Source organism: Choloepus didactylus, chromosome 1 (genome assembly GCF_015220235.1).
Source record: "Choloepus didactylus isolate mChoDid1 chromosome 1, mChoDid1.pri, whole genome shotgun sequence".
Classification (NCBI taxonomy): Eukaryota; Metazoa; Chordata; class Mammalia; order Pilosa; family Megalonychidae; genus Choloepus; species Choloepus didactylus.
Window position 1 is genome coordinate 233,184,154 of NC_051307.1, and position 14,793 is coordinate 233,198,946.

The 14,793-nt window shown below is 39.3% G+C and overlaps 1 protein-coding gene across 1 annotated transcript in view; it reads right to left on the reverse strand.

The window, feature by feature from the left end:
* Positions 1-14,793, reverse strand: part of CRBN (cereblon) — a 422,075-nt gene that overhangs the window by 36,318 nt on the left and 370,964 nt on the right. The window lies entirely within an intron of this gene.

Below are 14,793 nucleotides of genomic sequence, written 5' to 3' on the forward strand. Positions count from 1 at the left end.
ACTGTTTGGAAGTATTTATATAAAGTTGAACATTTCTATACCCCATGACCCAGCAATTACACTCCACCGTCGGTCCCCAGTAGAATTGTGTGCACCTAAAGACACGTACGAGAATACCCACAGAAGTGTTAACCTATAATCATTCCAGTATGGAAACAACAAAAATGTCTTTCAAAGTAGAATGGATAAAGAAATGAAGTATATTTATACAGTGTGATATTATACAGTAATAAAAACTGATAAATGATAGCCACTCAAAACATGGGTGATCGATAAAAATACTTGAGCAAAAGAAGCCAGATATAAAATAATAACTAGAGTGTGATTCCATCTATATAAAATTCAGAAACAGGCAAAGCTAATCTGGGTTGGAAGTCAGGATAGTAATTACCCTTAGGGCTGAGGTAAGGAGTACTGAATGAAGGGAAAACAAGGGAGATTTCTATGCTGGTAATGTTTTGTGTCTTGACCTGGGTGATGGTTTCATGAGTAGATTACTCTGTTCATTGTATTATATAATTCACTGATCTGGGCATTTATGATTTATGTATGCATGTTATACTTGAACAAAAAGATTTAATACATTTAAACCCTGAGGATTCCAGTCTTCATTTATTTTGAAAAAATACTATACTTTAACTTTCTTCAGGGCAAGGTCTCTGTCTTCAGTTTCTTGGAATCCCCTGCATATCTAAACACAAACCAAACCAAACCAAAGTTGCTTTAGCCATTTATTATGGTTCCAGAAAATGCCCACCAAGCCAAACAATTCCTTCACATCAGGGTTTAACTTGGTTTTGAATATCCAGGGTTGAGTGCCTTGTCTGATCCCACCAAGTGCTCAATAAATGCCTGCTGAATGAATTCTAGGAGATTTTTGTGTAAATATCTCATTACTTTTTGCACAATTCTAATACAGCACCTTGCATAGAGAAGACACTCAAAAATATTGAGTGTATAAATTGAATTCTGGAATCATGATTATAGTTTAAAGAACAAGGTGCCTCCCAGGAAAATTTACTTCAATTTTTTTAGAACCATTCAGTGAATTGTCACCAATTTCTCAGGTAAGGTATATTACTATCCAGATTTATTTTCTGCTCAGTTGGTGCTTTTTTTCTGCCAAAGTTTTGAGACACCCAAGAATCTGTTATTTGGTTTCCTGTTTTCTAGAAATTGTGAGTTGATATGGTAGAGCTAGCATGGTATGGTACAAATAGCAGTGACTAGATCTGCTCACCCACACTCCAGCTGGCTGTCTTGGACAAATCCTTTGAACTACTCTATGCCTCAGGCCACTCATCTTTAAATGAAGAAGTTGGACTCATTAAGGATAGCAAATACATGCCATACCAGCTACGATTCCTTCTTTCCTTGCCCATGGCAGACATTGTGAATCAATCACATTACACTTTCCACTGAGCCCAAATGTAGTCTCAGAGTTCTTCTCAGCAGAGCACAACCAGAGCTGTATCAATTGTAGTCAGCCATGAGACAAAACCTAGTTGTGAATGCTCAACTGGATGGTCCAAAAAGTCCCTTTTAGTCCCCAAATTCTACAATCCTAAGATCTATAAAAAGTAATAGCCTTTGTGGTGACTTCAAGGCACTGTTCAATCTTAAAGTGCATTCAGAGCCATGAAAGAAAGATTATATTTTATTAGTCACAGTTTCAAAGTTGAGTATTTTATTGCATTATAAATCTTTGCAAATGGAAAATCCATGGATAGTAATCATTTAACACAGCTCTTCTTACCTATGCAGTTCATTTCTAAGATGAGATTTGAAATTAGCACAGGAATACAAATCAAGTATCCCAGTAGGATACAAATGTCCCAAATCTGAAATCACTCTGTCCCTTAAGCATTAACAGTAAAATGAATTTTCCTATAAACTGTAGCACTTGACAGGTAGGCATTTGATATGCCTCTTCATTCAGGGGTGAATGTAGAAAAGTCAAGAATAAAAATCTGAGCACCTGCTCTACCAAAGGCCCGAGGTTTGAAGTATTTTAATAAGATCTTCAAATTAGGTTTAACCTCAAATCCAAGTTTATTCTAATGGCTCTGGATGGACATCTTCATCTAATGTGAAATACATTATGTGGAATAGCTGGGTAATCACCGACAGCCTGTTAACATAGTGTTACTTGGTGGACAAGAGGGAAGTGAGTCTCTGGTACTCAAAAACACTGTGGGTATTAGGGTTTCAGATTATCAGTGAAAAATTAGTGCTTTCCATTCCAAACTCCTTGAAGAAGTCGTTTCCTCACCCTAGAAGTGGAATGGCTTTCATTTATTCACCAAAGAGCTGGGATTACATTGCAAGTCAATTTTTTCCCTTATCTGAGGACATGAACTCTGATCTCAGGAGGCACACTTTTCAGACTGCCAGTTAGATGAGCAGCAGTACCTGGGGCTGAGCCTGAAAACACACATTTGCACAGTGCTGTGAGTGTCTTCATGAAAAGGCCTCATGCAAATCCCAGTGAGGCAGAGGGGGAAGAGCCATTGCTGGGGAGGCAAACTGGGCTGAAATCCTGGCCTTGCTACTAGGTTACAGCCATTAACCTCCGGGGCCTATTTCCATTTGTATAATTCTAGGGATAAACTAGAAGCTCCTAATGTTTCTTTCAGCTCTAACATTCTAGGTGCTGTTCGTTAATGTTTATTATAAGAGCAAACAAACCAAACAGTGATAATAACCAAATTATCCAGGGAATTTAGGCCAAAGTGGATTGTAGACCACTTCAGAGATTCTACTTATGATTTTGAGATGTGCCTATCTGTAGTCACCTTGCGTGAGTGTTAATTCTTAGGTCTCAGCAACCTCCTCTCCTCCCTCCCACCTCCTTAAACCATGCTCAACTCCCTGAGTAGATCAGAAAGCCCTCGAAATGTGCGTACCAGCTGGCTGGCCCTGGGAGGTGGGTTCGTGCAACACAGATACTAGGAGACAGTAATACACTTTCACCTTCCAATTCTGCTTTCCTGTAGATTATAAGAACTTCTCTAGCTCAAAGAATACTTCAGGTGCGGCTTTGAGCCATTCCTTTTTCTTTAGGTCTCAATTTACTTATCTGTATAATGAAGAAGGAAGCCTGGGAGGGTTGTAAGGTCCCTTTCTACTCTATAATTTTACATATATCCAAATGCTATTTTTAGTCTCCAAGTTCTCAAACCGGACTTATCACTTTCCTTACCCAGAGTGCTACATGATACAGCACTTTCCTATTGCCTTAGGATGTTCTCTTACTGACTATTTGTACTGGGCTTACCCACAGTAACTGGCTTAGCTTGGGTGGCATTTCCTACAAATGAGTCACTGACTGTGTTTTTAGATCATTTAATGACTTTGGAGGGGAGGGGGTGTAGGGTGCTGAAAATTACTCTGAATATAGAAGTACATAAATGTGTGTTTATTTTTATGCACATATTATGTTCATATACACATATTTTCCAAAAGATTTGTTTAGAGAGATATGTCAGGAAGTCTGAATTTGAGGACTGCTGTAAGTAAGAGGGCCAAATGACCCTCGTGGATTCCTCTGGCAGCTCTGGTTTGCCCAGTCACTGGGCTGAGGAAAGTGCCAGATTCCTGAAAAATCACCTATGTTCTTAGGACATATGCATTAGTTTCCTATTGCTGCCATAACAAATTACCACAAACTTGGTGGCTTAAACAGCTCAAATTTATTATCTTACAGTTCTGAGGCCAGAAATCTGGAATGAGTCAGGGCTAAAACAAGATCTGGCAGGGCTGTGTTCCTTTCTAGAGATTGTTTCCTCTCTGACTGGACTCTCACTGCAAAGAGGCATTTTGTTTCATAAAGCCACTGATGGAAGTCTCTGTTCCACTTGGAAAAATAGTTTTGGATGAGAACAGAAATTTGTTTAAAGGTTTGTAGATGAATGTCAAGATGGTTTGCCATTTATAAGGAAAAAAAAAACATCATTTTTAATCCCAAGTGACAAAACTACTCCATTGCCAAAGGGAAATGGTATTTAAACAAAGGTCACACAAATAAGGGGGCAAATGTACCAGAAATTTGAGAATAAGTTCCAAGAATATTCAGCACTTGGAAACTTTACAGTTTTCCCTTCTGCTCTTGCCCACCCTCTTTTTAAGTCCCTGAATGTACACAGCCATCCATCCCTCCATCCCTCCATCCCTCCATCCCCATCCTACAAGCTACTCATTAAATACACACCAGGTGTCAGGGCACTTGGGATCCACTGGTGACCAATAAGAGTCCTTAACCTTATGGGACTGAAAGTAGTAGATCAAGGTTTCTTGAAATGTGTTCTATAGCCCACCTGTAGCAGAATCAAGAGATTTCCGGTTCCTACATATCTGTGGAGGTAGAAGAAGGGAGCCTGAGAGTTTTCATTTTAGCAAGCTTCCAAGGTGATTTTAATACATGCTAAATTGTGGATCCCACTGCAGTAGATAGAAAATATTCAGTTGGCAGACAGCCTTGCTTCCCACACTCTCCATGGTTCACAGGGATCCCCAGCAGAGGGAGAACAGAGCCAGTCAAAGCAGGACTCTGTCCTAGATATAATTAGGAGTTTACTATGATCATTAACTCCTCTGTATTCCATTTTCTTTTGAGGGATACTCAAACTTTAGTGGAAGTGGATAGTACCTCTTGACAAACATTTGGGAACCCATGAGCTTTCTGTTTAAATTGAATGAAGTCAACCAAACTCAAAATGCACAACCCAATGTCAAATTCAAATCCATGCATTAATTACTTTTCTACTTTTTTGCCACTTCTTCCAGTGTTCAAATCAGTTCTGCCCATGACAAGAATCTATGTATCAAGAAACATTTGGCATTTGTCAGACATCAAACTAGAGATGTGGTCCTATAATTTAAAATGAACATCTGATGTGACATAACTAAGTTCATATCCAAGAAGGTAGAACCACAGCCCTCTGCTTCCATGCATTAAAATCCACAAGCGTACAAACAACAATCAGATGCCTCCCATACTGTTGACACCCTGTTTCAATATGAATAAGTTAGGGTGCTCACTGCCTAGACACCCCTGAGGATGGAGAAAGAGATTACGTGAGAGGAAGGGGTAGCAACAAGCAAGACAAGATTTAACAAAGGTCTATGAATACTGAAACTTCATATATATATATATATATATATATATATATATATCTGTATTTTTAGATGCTGGGGTGTTGGAATAACTGGAAGGAGGTAAATGACATGGTGGAACGGTAATCTATAACATCCTTTGAAATTTGCTCTACAGCTACTTGCTGAATTGTGCTTTGAAAGTCTTCACCTTTCTCTCTATATATATACCCTATATTGCATAATAAGGAAAGAAATGAGACTGGAGAACTGTAACCCATAACAATTTTTGAAATTACCTATATAACTGCTTGTTGAGCTATACATGAAAGTTAACACCTTTCTGTATGTATATTTTACAATAATGGAAATAGCTTCGGTTGTAGAACTGTGACCCATGACATTCTTTGAAATTTCATTTCTAACTACTTGCTAAATCATATTTTGAAAATTATCACTGTTATGTATATATGTTAAAGTTCACAATAAAAATACATTAAAAATAAAATAAATAATATAAGAACATGGCCTTTTTCTGGGTACATAATAGCTTCAAACCAGCACAATCATATAATACCCAGACCATAAATGATGATTTCTCTGACCATCTCAACAATGTGTTTTTGTATATTTAAAACCACCCCCTTCACCCATCATGTCAGAGTCGGAATCCACTGTTTCTCAACCCAGAGCTTATATCTGACAGTCCCTTGTGCTTCATAAGTTAAAACAGTGAACTTTTACTGCATAAGTATTTGTGCCAACCACTTAAAAAACAGCAAAAAAAAAAAAAAAAAAAATCTACAAGCTTAGCAAATTATGACCCTCCCAATGATGGGGCTTATATCAGTTATCTAAATGTCACTTAATAACCCAGTGAAGTCTGGCAAACTTCAAAACGTGAATTTCCCAGCTGCCTCTGAGTTGACTGTTGATTCTGAAAGGCACCAGTTTATTGCTAAGGACCCCAGCCTTAATAAGAGGGCTTTTTTTTTACTAATGACATATCATGGAATAACACACATATTCTCTTAGCAGTTTTGCTATTAGCAGCATGGCCTGAAACAACGCAGCTTCTGAATGTACCACAGATGCACGTACAAACCAGTATGACTGAATACATTTGAAAAATGTCAGTTCACTTCAGTCAGATTTTCTTCCTAATTTATATTTATTCACATAAATACTTATTTTTATTTGAGCTTATTTTATTTATTATTTTAATTAAATTATATGAATTCAACAAATACTTATCTACTATGTACTAGGAACAATGCTAAACATTGGGGATATAATAGTGAAAAATACAGAGGCAATTCCTGTTTCTGTGAAATTTATTATGTTCTAAAGCAAAGCTACGTAAAAAGTAAGGAAGTAAAACAATGGGAAGTTGTAATAAATAATCTGAAGAAAATGATGAGGGGGCCGAAATAGAGAAGGACAAGGGGACTTCTGAGTGGAAGGTAAAAGCCTTTCCAAATTTAATCACAGAGATCAGGCCAAATTCTCAAGCCTATGTTTCTGGCATGAGAATCCAGTAAAGTATATCCATTATATATTTTAATTGCCCTTCATCTCTTAACAAATATTTTACAACAAGCATCTAGCTCATTTATGCACTGAAGTCTAATCCATATTCATGGCATCAGAATTCAAATTTTGTTTAGTGATTAAAGGTAATGAGAAATCACAATATCGGTATTTTCAAATTTGCTGGTCCTTTTTCAAAATGAGATTTAAACCAGATGCACACACTTGCATCAGCCGCGAGGTGGCGTGGTTGATATTTACAGGGAGTGCCCCGAGGGTGGGAGGGAATTGAAGCATTTGAGAACTAACAGGCACGTTCTCTTTTCCTCTCCACTTAATGAAGAAGAAAATGAAAGCAGATGAGAAAAGAAAAAGGAATTTAAAAATATGCTCAACCAAGTTTATAAAGATAGAAAAAATCTCCCCTAAATGTCATCTGTGCAAACCAATGTTGATTGGGTTTGTGGTCCCTCTTAGACGGTTTGATTCTACATAATGATGCCAATTATTTGAATTCACTCATTCCTACAGCATATTTGCCTCTAAGACAACGTTCCTCTCTCTCACCAAGACAAAAAGCAAAGGAAAATACCTTAGACTTTGGTTATTTTTAAGAGCACTATGTTTTTTTGGCACATACTTTTTATGTATTGGACTTTGGTGACAAATTTCTACATTTTCTACTACTTCATTGAATAATCAACCTCTCCTTGCCCTGCCTCACCTGCATCTCTAGACAGTTTCCTGTCAAATAATCATTTTGATTCTCTGGGTTAAAGGAAACCAAATCCTGCTCTTCATTCCCTGGCTGATTCTCTTTGCCAGGGTAAACCGTTTTCTTGTTTATTTCCATTCCTGAAAGTAGACATCAATAACTCATTACTCTTAACCGAAATATTTTTACATGTGAGCATTTTACATTTCACATTGTTCTTCTAATAATGCCGTTCACATGGTCCTCCTCTGTGAAGCAAACTCCCCTCCCTGCCCTTCCTAGCCCAGCAACTGGTTTCATACAACTTGTTTAGCCCTATTGATCTGATTTTCTAAAATTCCTACCTTTGCCTTGAACAGATTTTCATTTCTGTGGAATTAAAAAAAATTCGCATGGCTACTGTTACTCTGTATACCTCTCAGATAAATTTCAATTTCACTGTTCCCTGGTATTAAAGCAAATAACCAGATCCCCACATTTTACTAACTGATTCTCCTCACAGTGTGGAACAGCAATGAGAATGAAGGCAGGTCACACTCACCTTGTTTTAGTCAGTTTTCTTTGTTTTGGGTGAAAACAGCTCATACTTTGTATTTGGCACGTTGGTGTCTTCCTCACTAGCATAACCTCAGGGGTATTGGCAGCTTGTTCTGAGTCTCACACATTAACTTTATGATCTTGAAAATAATTTCTTTGGGCCTTGGAGGCCTCCTCTTTAAAATGAAGGGCTTGGAAACATGCTGAGACCCATTCTAGTCCGAACATTTTACGATTCTTTAAATCAGTGCTACACACTTTACTCAATCTCTATCAAAATGATTTTTTTGTTGACTCTTTAAGCAATACTTGCAAGGCTGCCCTGGCCTCAGGGGTGAGAGGGGTTGGAGGAAGGCAAAGTGGAGTAGAGGGTGGGGGGCATGGCCCGCTACTACCTCCTTCTCCAAATCCTGCCTCCTTGCAAAAGTATTCCAGAGATAAATCCTATCTTGGTGACATTTCTCCATGACAAAGAATAAGTAAAAGACAGCTGCCCTCAAGAGCATAAACAGAGTATCAGTTCCTGGTTTCCCAAGCGAGTGGTTCTCAACCTTTAGCCTGAATCAGAATCATTTTGAGGGCTTGTTAAATCACTGATTGCCATGCTGTAGCCTCCAGAGTTTCTGATTCAGTGGGTTTGAGCTGACGCTTAAGAATGTATGTTTCTAACAAGTTCCCAGATGATGCTTGTGGTGCTGGTCCAGGAACCACACTTTTGAGAACCACTGCCTTAAACAAACAAGGCAGGTGGGCCCGACTGTATACTTTTTACTGTTCAGGTTGCTTGATACCTCTTTATGACTCTGTGGCAGACACAATAATGGTCCCCCAAAGTAGTCCACATCCTAATCCCAGAACCTGTGACCCTGTGACCTTACATGGACCAAGAGACTTAACAGAAGTGATCAAGTTCAGGATTCCAAGATGGGGAGATTAACCTGGACTCTCTGGGTGGGCCCTGTCTAATCACAATGGTCCTTGTAAGTGGGAAACAAAAGGGTCAAAGTTATCAAAAAGAGTTGTGTCAACGGAAACAGAGGTTGGAAGTGGCCATGAGCCAAGGAATGCAGGCAGCCTCTAAAGGCTGGAAAAGGCATGGAAACAGATTGTTCCCTAGAGCCTCCAGAAAGAATGCAGCTCCTGATATCTTGATTTTAGCCCAGTGACACTTATGTCAGACTTCTGACATACAGATCTGTAAGATCACAAATTTATACTTGTATTGTTTCAAGCCAGTAAGATTTTAAAAAATAATTTGTTATAGCAGCAAAAGGACACTAATACAGGCTCTATCCCTTCATCTGTGCCCCATCCCCCAACTCCTTTAAAGTCTATTAATTAGACTTCAGATGAGTAACCAAAACAGGGCCTTCATTCCCAGACTTCCTCAGTTGCCTTGCACAGTTGAGAATGTCTTTCAGTTTCTACATTGGAACATCTTAAAATACACACTTTGCCCACCAAAATGCTAGAGATTTCTCCGTTACCTTCTGGCATCAAGTATTGCAAAATAGGGACTTGGGGAATTGAATCATGTGCCCCTGCACAAGGTATGTTCAGTTCCCAACCCCTGGTCCCAAGGGTGGGAAGCCATTTGTAAATAGGACCTCTGAAAATGTTATTAGTTAAGGTGCCCAGCCTGAAAGAGGGTGGGACTGAATCCTCTATGGCTGAAGTCCTTATAAGCAAAGGAAATTAGATGTGGAAAAAAGAAGCCACAGGGAGGAGCCAGAAGCTGGAATTCAGTGGAGACTGGAAGAGAAAGGAGAAGATGCCGCCACGTGAGCTGCCATGTGACAGGAAAGCCCAGGAACCCCAAAGATTGCCACCCAGCCAGAAGATACTGACCCCAGAGGAAGCAAGCCTCTAGCCTCTGAAATCATGAGCCAATAGATTCCTGTTGTTAAGCCAATGCTTTGCATGGTATTTGTTTTAGCAGCTAGGAAACTAAGACAAGGGGTTATAGATATCCCATGTCAGCTTCTTTATACTGGATTTGTCTAGAATGGGGTAAAGTCTTTCCCTCTGCACATTCACACCCCACCCCCATCTTCTATCCCTGTTCAGGAGCATTCATTTTTTCAGTTGTTATCTTTATTTCTTTTGCTCTAAGTATTCTGCTTTCATCCTCATGAGCACCTAATGTGAGATGTTCTCCCTCTGTCCTCCATATCCATTGTAGTGATGTTCTCTCATCATTTTGCCGTTTTTGTGCTTTTCTTCTGCATTCTGGGAAGGCTTCTGGGATTAGCTCCACACACAATGCTAATTCTACCACTGTTTTTCCAATGCAGACCCTGTTCCTTTGCATCTGTGACGTATAGTCTTTTCATGTCTTTTTTTTTCATAACACTTTCATGTATTAGAGAAACTGTCTTTTTGCGTCCTTTTGAAACTGACAAGACTTTTCTTCTGTTTGCAAGAATTGATCATATTCAGAAGTGTGCCTGTATTCAAAAGACTGTTCTCTTTAATGATTTCTTTCATATTTTCTTGTTTTGCCTTTGTTCATCCTGGTCTGTGGGGAGATCTAGCCAAATCTTCTTGGTCTTTGTCCTGTCCACTGTCTGTCCAGGTGCTGGCGGATTCCCCTTTTTAGATCTGCTAGAGAACACGTGAAGGTGGACAGCTCCAAGGCCAAATTCCTGAACCTAACAGAAACCCGACTTCTGTGATTCTACACCTGCAAACTGTTTTTCTGTAAACTGATGGAATACAAAGAATGTATAATCTCCTACCAAACTGTATTTATTTTCTTTTATTATTACTTTTTGTCTGGAAGAGCTCTTAATCACAATACATTAGAATGCATTCCTAGAGCATTCACTTTGTGCCAGGCCCTAATGTGAAAGCTATTTAAATACAATAACGCTGTGAATCAGGTATTATTATCCTGACTTTAGAGATGAAGAAAGTGAGGCACAGAGAAGTTAAGGAATTTTCCTAAAGTCACACAGACAATAAACAGTAGAACCAGCTTTCAAATCCAGACAGATCCTCTAAGCACTGTGAAATACTGTCTCTCCTATCTGAACTATCTCATTTTAATAGACATGGGACATTTCACCCATTGTGCAAAAGTGAGAGAAAGCCCAGGCCTGGGATGAGATTGGACTTGGAGTTCATTGCCCCTTTGGTCATATCACACCTTGCAGAGTGTGTGTTTCCATAAATACATCCTGACGCTCTGCTCAGTGGGTGAATTTGTGAGTCTGCCCCATCTCCCAGCACCATTCAGCATGTCTGACTTACAGCATTTGCAGAACTGGAGGCACCAAGTATATGCTTTCTAAATCATTCACTCTTACCTCCCCATCAAGGGAGTACTTTAGAGAAAATATATTTGTTTGCATTCCGAGTCCACTAAACACGCCTGTTTTAAGGACCAATGGGTAGAAAATTTTAAATAAATCCTTGATTCTTCATAGTTCATGAAACACACATAATTATGCTCTATAATAACAGAAAGCTTGAGGATTTTGCTCTGTCCCATTTCAGGACAAGGGTCTGGGCAAGTCTTTTTACAATTTAAGCTGGAGCCTCTTCCAGACAAATCACAGTGACCTGATTTCCAGGGTTCGATATTGAAAAACAACAAACTAAATATATGCCTTCAAACAAATGCTCTCCCCAAGTGGCAAATATATATCCTGAATTAGATTTCATGGCCTGCATTTGTCTTTTCTGCTTGCACCACCCTTTGCTTAGGGTCTTAGAATTCTGCACTGTTCAGTATGGTAGCCACCAGCGACATACGGCTATTTAAATTTAAATTATATAAAAATAAATAAAATTAAAAATTTTGCTCCTCAGTAGCACTAGCCACAAAGAAAATGCCCGATATTTACTTGTGGCTGGTGGCTGTTGCATTGCTCAGCATAGACATCATTGTGAAATGTTCTGTTGGGCAGACTGACTTAGATGGTTCTTTGCACTGGCAAGTGCAAACCATGCAAGGACAATGGAAAGGGCTCTTCCTTTAGGATTTGAAGGCAAGAATTTTAGAACTGGAGGGAACACTGGAGTTTACCTAATTCCTTAATTGTTTTCAATTTCATAGTGTCTGGGACATGTAGTTGGTCAATAAATGTTGACTGAATGAATGAATGAGAGTTTGTGGTGTGCTCATTCATCTACTGTCTCATTAGATTCTTATCAAAACCTTTTGGGTGGATGGGGTTGATAATTTATATTTTAAAGAGGAAGAAACTTAAGGTTAGGTAATTTATATAATTTGGCCAATATGAAACTTAATAAGCAAAATTAAGAGCTAAGTTTAAAACCATGTCTTCTTCATCTAAATTTAGGGAGGAAGTTGGGGTACAGAGGGGTTCTGTTAGAGTTTCAAGAACACATAGCAGTCGGTAGCAGATGCAGGATTAGAGCCCAGATCTCCTGAAGGTAAGCCCAGCACTCTTCTACTTTATCATAACATCACTCATAACTTCAGAGAGTATTTCTTATTTCTCCACACCAAAATTCCTTGTATAGTTCCCATCTTTAACTCTCCTTGCCTGTCACTGAATTTGTGCTTCGGTAATCTAAAAACTGCCCTTAAACTACTGGTGCACTACGTTAACAATAGCAACATTTATTTTTAGGTCCCACTATATGTCAAACCCTATTCTAAACACTGTATGTTGATTATTTCATTAAATCCATTTTAGAGCCCTATGACATAGATTCTATTATCTGTTTTGCAGATGAGGAAACTGAGGCACGGGGGTTGGATAATTTATTCATAGTCATCCAGCCAGGAAATTGGAAACTAGGGTGGGAATCCATGTGATCTAACACCAGAGCCTAGAGTGGGGAGTACCCTAAAAGACTGGCCGAAGAGAGATATCCCAGAATGTAGTAGGAGGAGAACCTCTGAGAAGCATACCAAATCACCCTGCTAGAGAAAAAACACGTCCCAAAGAAAAGGAGCCAATTTTAAACATCCACCAAGTGCAGAGGGTCTTGATGCCAAATCATGGCACTACCAGTCCCATAAGACTGTGCCTTTTCACAAGCTCATCACCCTTTGGTCCTATGCCTGGCGGGTTAAACTCAGTGAGGGCTGAGAACGATAAGGAAACTAAGAAGCTGCCCAAAGGACCCCCTTCATTTGCTACAGGCTTCAGCAAAACTAAAGAAAAACGTAAAAGCAGTACTGGAGAGTCTTTTGATTCTTTTACTTAAATTGAGATCGTTTTGGGAATGGACAGTGATGGAGAGATTTTGTAATTATCTTAGAGTGACCCCTAATAATTCTGAGATCTGACTAAGATTTCATCCAATGGGTGTGTGTGAACAAGTAATGGGGGAAATAGAATTGTCTTCTGCTTACATCCTATTGAGACTGTATGTGTAATAAAATGGTTACAAAGGTTAAAAAGAGAAGTTCACCACCATCAGGGTTTTAGGAACTTCTAATTTTATCCAGTTCTCTATTCAGCTCAATTTGCCAGCTCTCAGACTAGAGATTGGGCTATTTTAAAAGCCAGAGGGGAAAATCTTTGACATTTAATGCTGCCTAACTTCCTCCAGGGATAGTAGCAAAGAAATGGAGACAGAACTCATAAGAATTTAGGGCACAGGGCCAGACCCCTGTGAGATGCTGGTTTGCAAGGTGATGCTCAACTCTGCAAATGAACCAAATACACGAACAGAAAAAAAGGCTCTCCTGCCTGAGGTATTTTGATATCCAGGTCACCTGAAGCAGAAATTTATGGACCAAGTCACAGCTATGAGTGCACATCCATCAGTAACCTGCATATAATAAGGTGCATAAGGCTCTATAAGAGTTAAATTAAAAGTACAGTGGGAAGCACCTAGGACCCTGCATGCTCTCTACCTTTCTCAAGCTTTCTAGGTTAAGTATGAGAGACAAGTGTATTTTAGGGTGTTTCTAATTAATTTGTTCGCATTTATCCATTTTTTTCCCTTCAAGAAAGCATTTTATTTTTCTCCTTTGCTAAGATAGCTATGAAACAAATTAGCAATGAAAAATACATTCTCTTTGCATTATCTGAATTTGATTTTCCAAGGTCCCAAGCTTTCTCCCGACTTTCTCCTTTCTTTGGTGTCATTTAGCTCTAATGGAAAATGGGAGCTGGGTACTGGCAACAACTCTGGCCTGTTGAGTGTCTGACTCTGTCCCAAGACAAACTGGGGAGTTGTGGGGACACCCAGGGTCTCCCCCCACCACTGCGTTCCCCACAGAGCCAAGGGAGAGACCTGGACTAATTCCAGATGGAGGCTGCCCCTGGCACTCTACAGGCTGAATGGTGCCTGCAGATGTATTTGGGGGGGGGGGGGGGGAGCAGCAATTTATTGTATTTTTTAATTTGAGCTACTTGCTAAAATCTAAAATTGCTAAGTTTCACATAAAAATTTGTATTTCTGGCTTTCTTTTTTTTTCATCAGAATTGGCAGCAATGGATCCAAATTTCCACATAGCAATAGTTGGCTGAGACTGCTTCCTTGAGAGAGCGTGTCACCTCGAGTGATACCTGCTCAGCACATTAATTTAAATTACCTCTCTGGCCCCTAAGTCACTTAGGTTTGAGATCCCTGATGTAAAGCATGGCATCTATTTAAGCTATTGCCTGGATGTAGATATACATTTTTTACACTATAAATACATTTAGGATATGGAAAGCGTAAACCTGGATACAATAGATCTGTTGTTTCCTATAGGGCAATGTCTGGAATCTTCTGAAGAGTGGGAATTTATAAACATGTCAATATCAGATGAGCTTTGACTAAATGGGTGAGCAGTGAGTGTGTAGGAGGGAGGAGAGAGCTGTACTGAGAATCAGGGGATATAACATTTTATTTCTAGTTCCACTTTAATTCATCTGGGGGACCTCCCCTCAGGGGAATCTCTAATTTCCTGGACTGCAGTTGTATTACGACATAATGGATTGGTA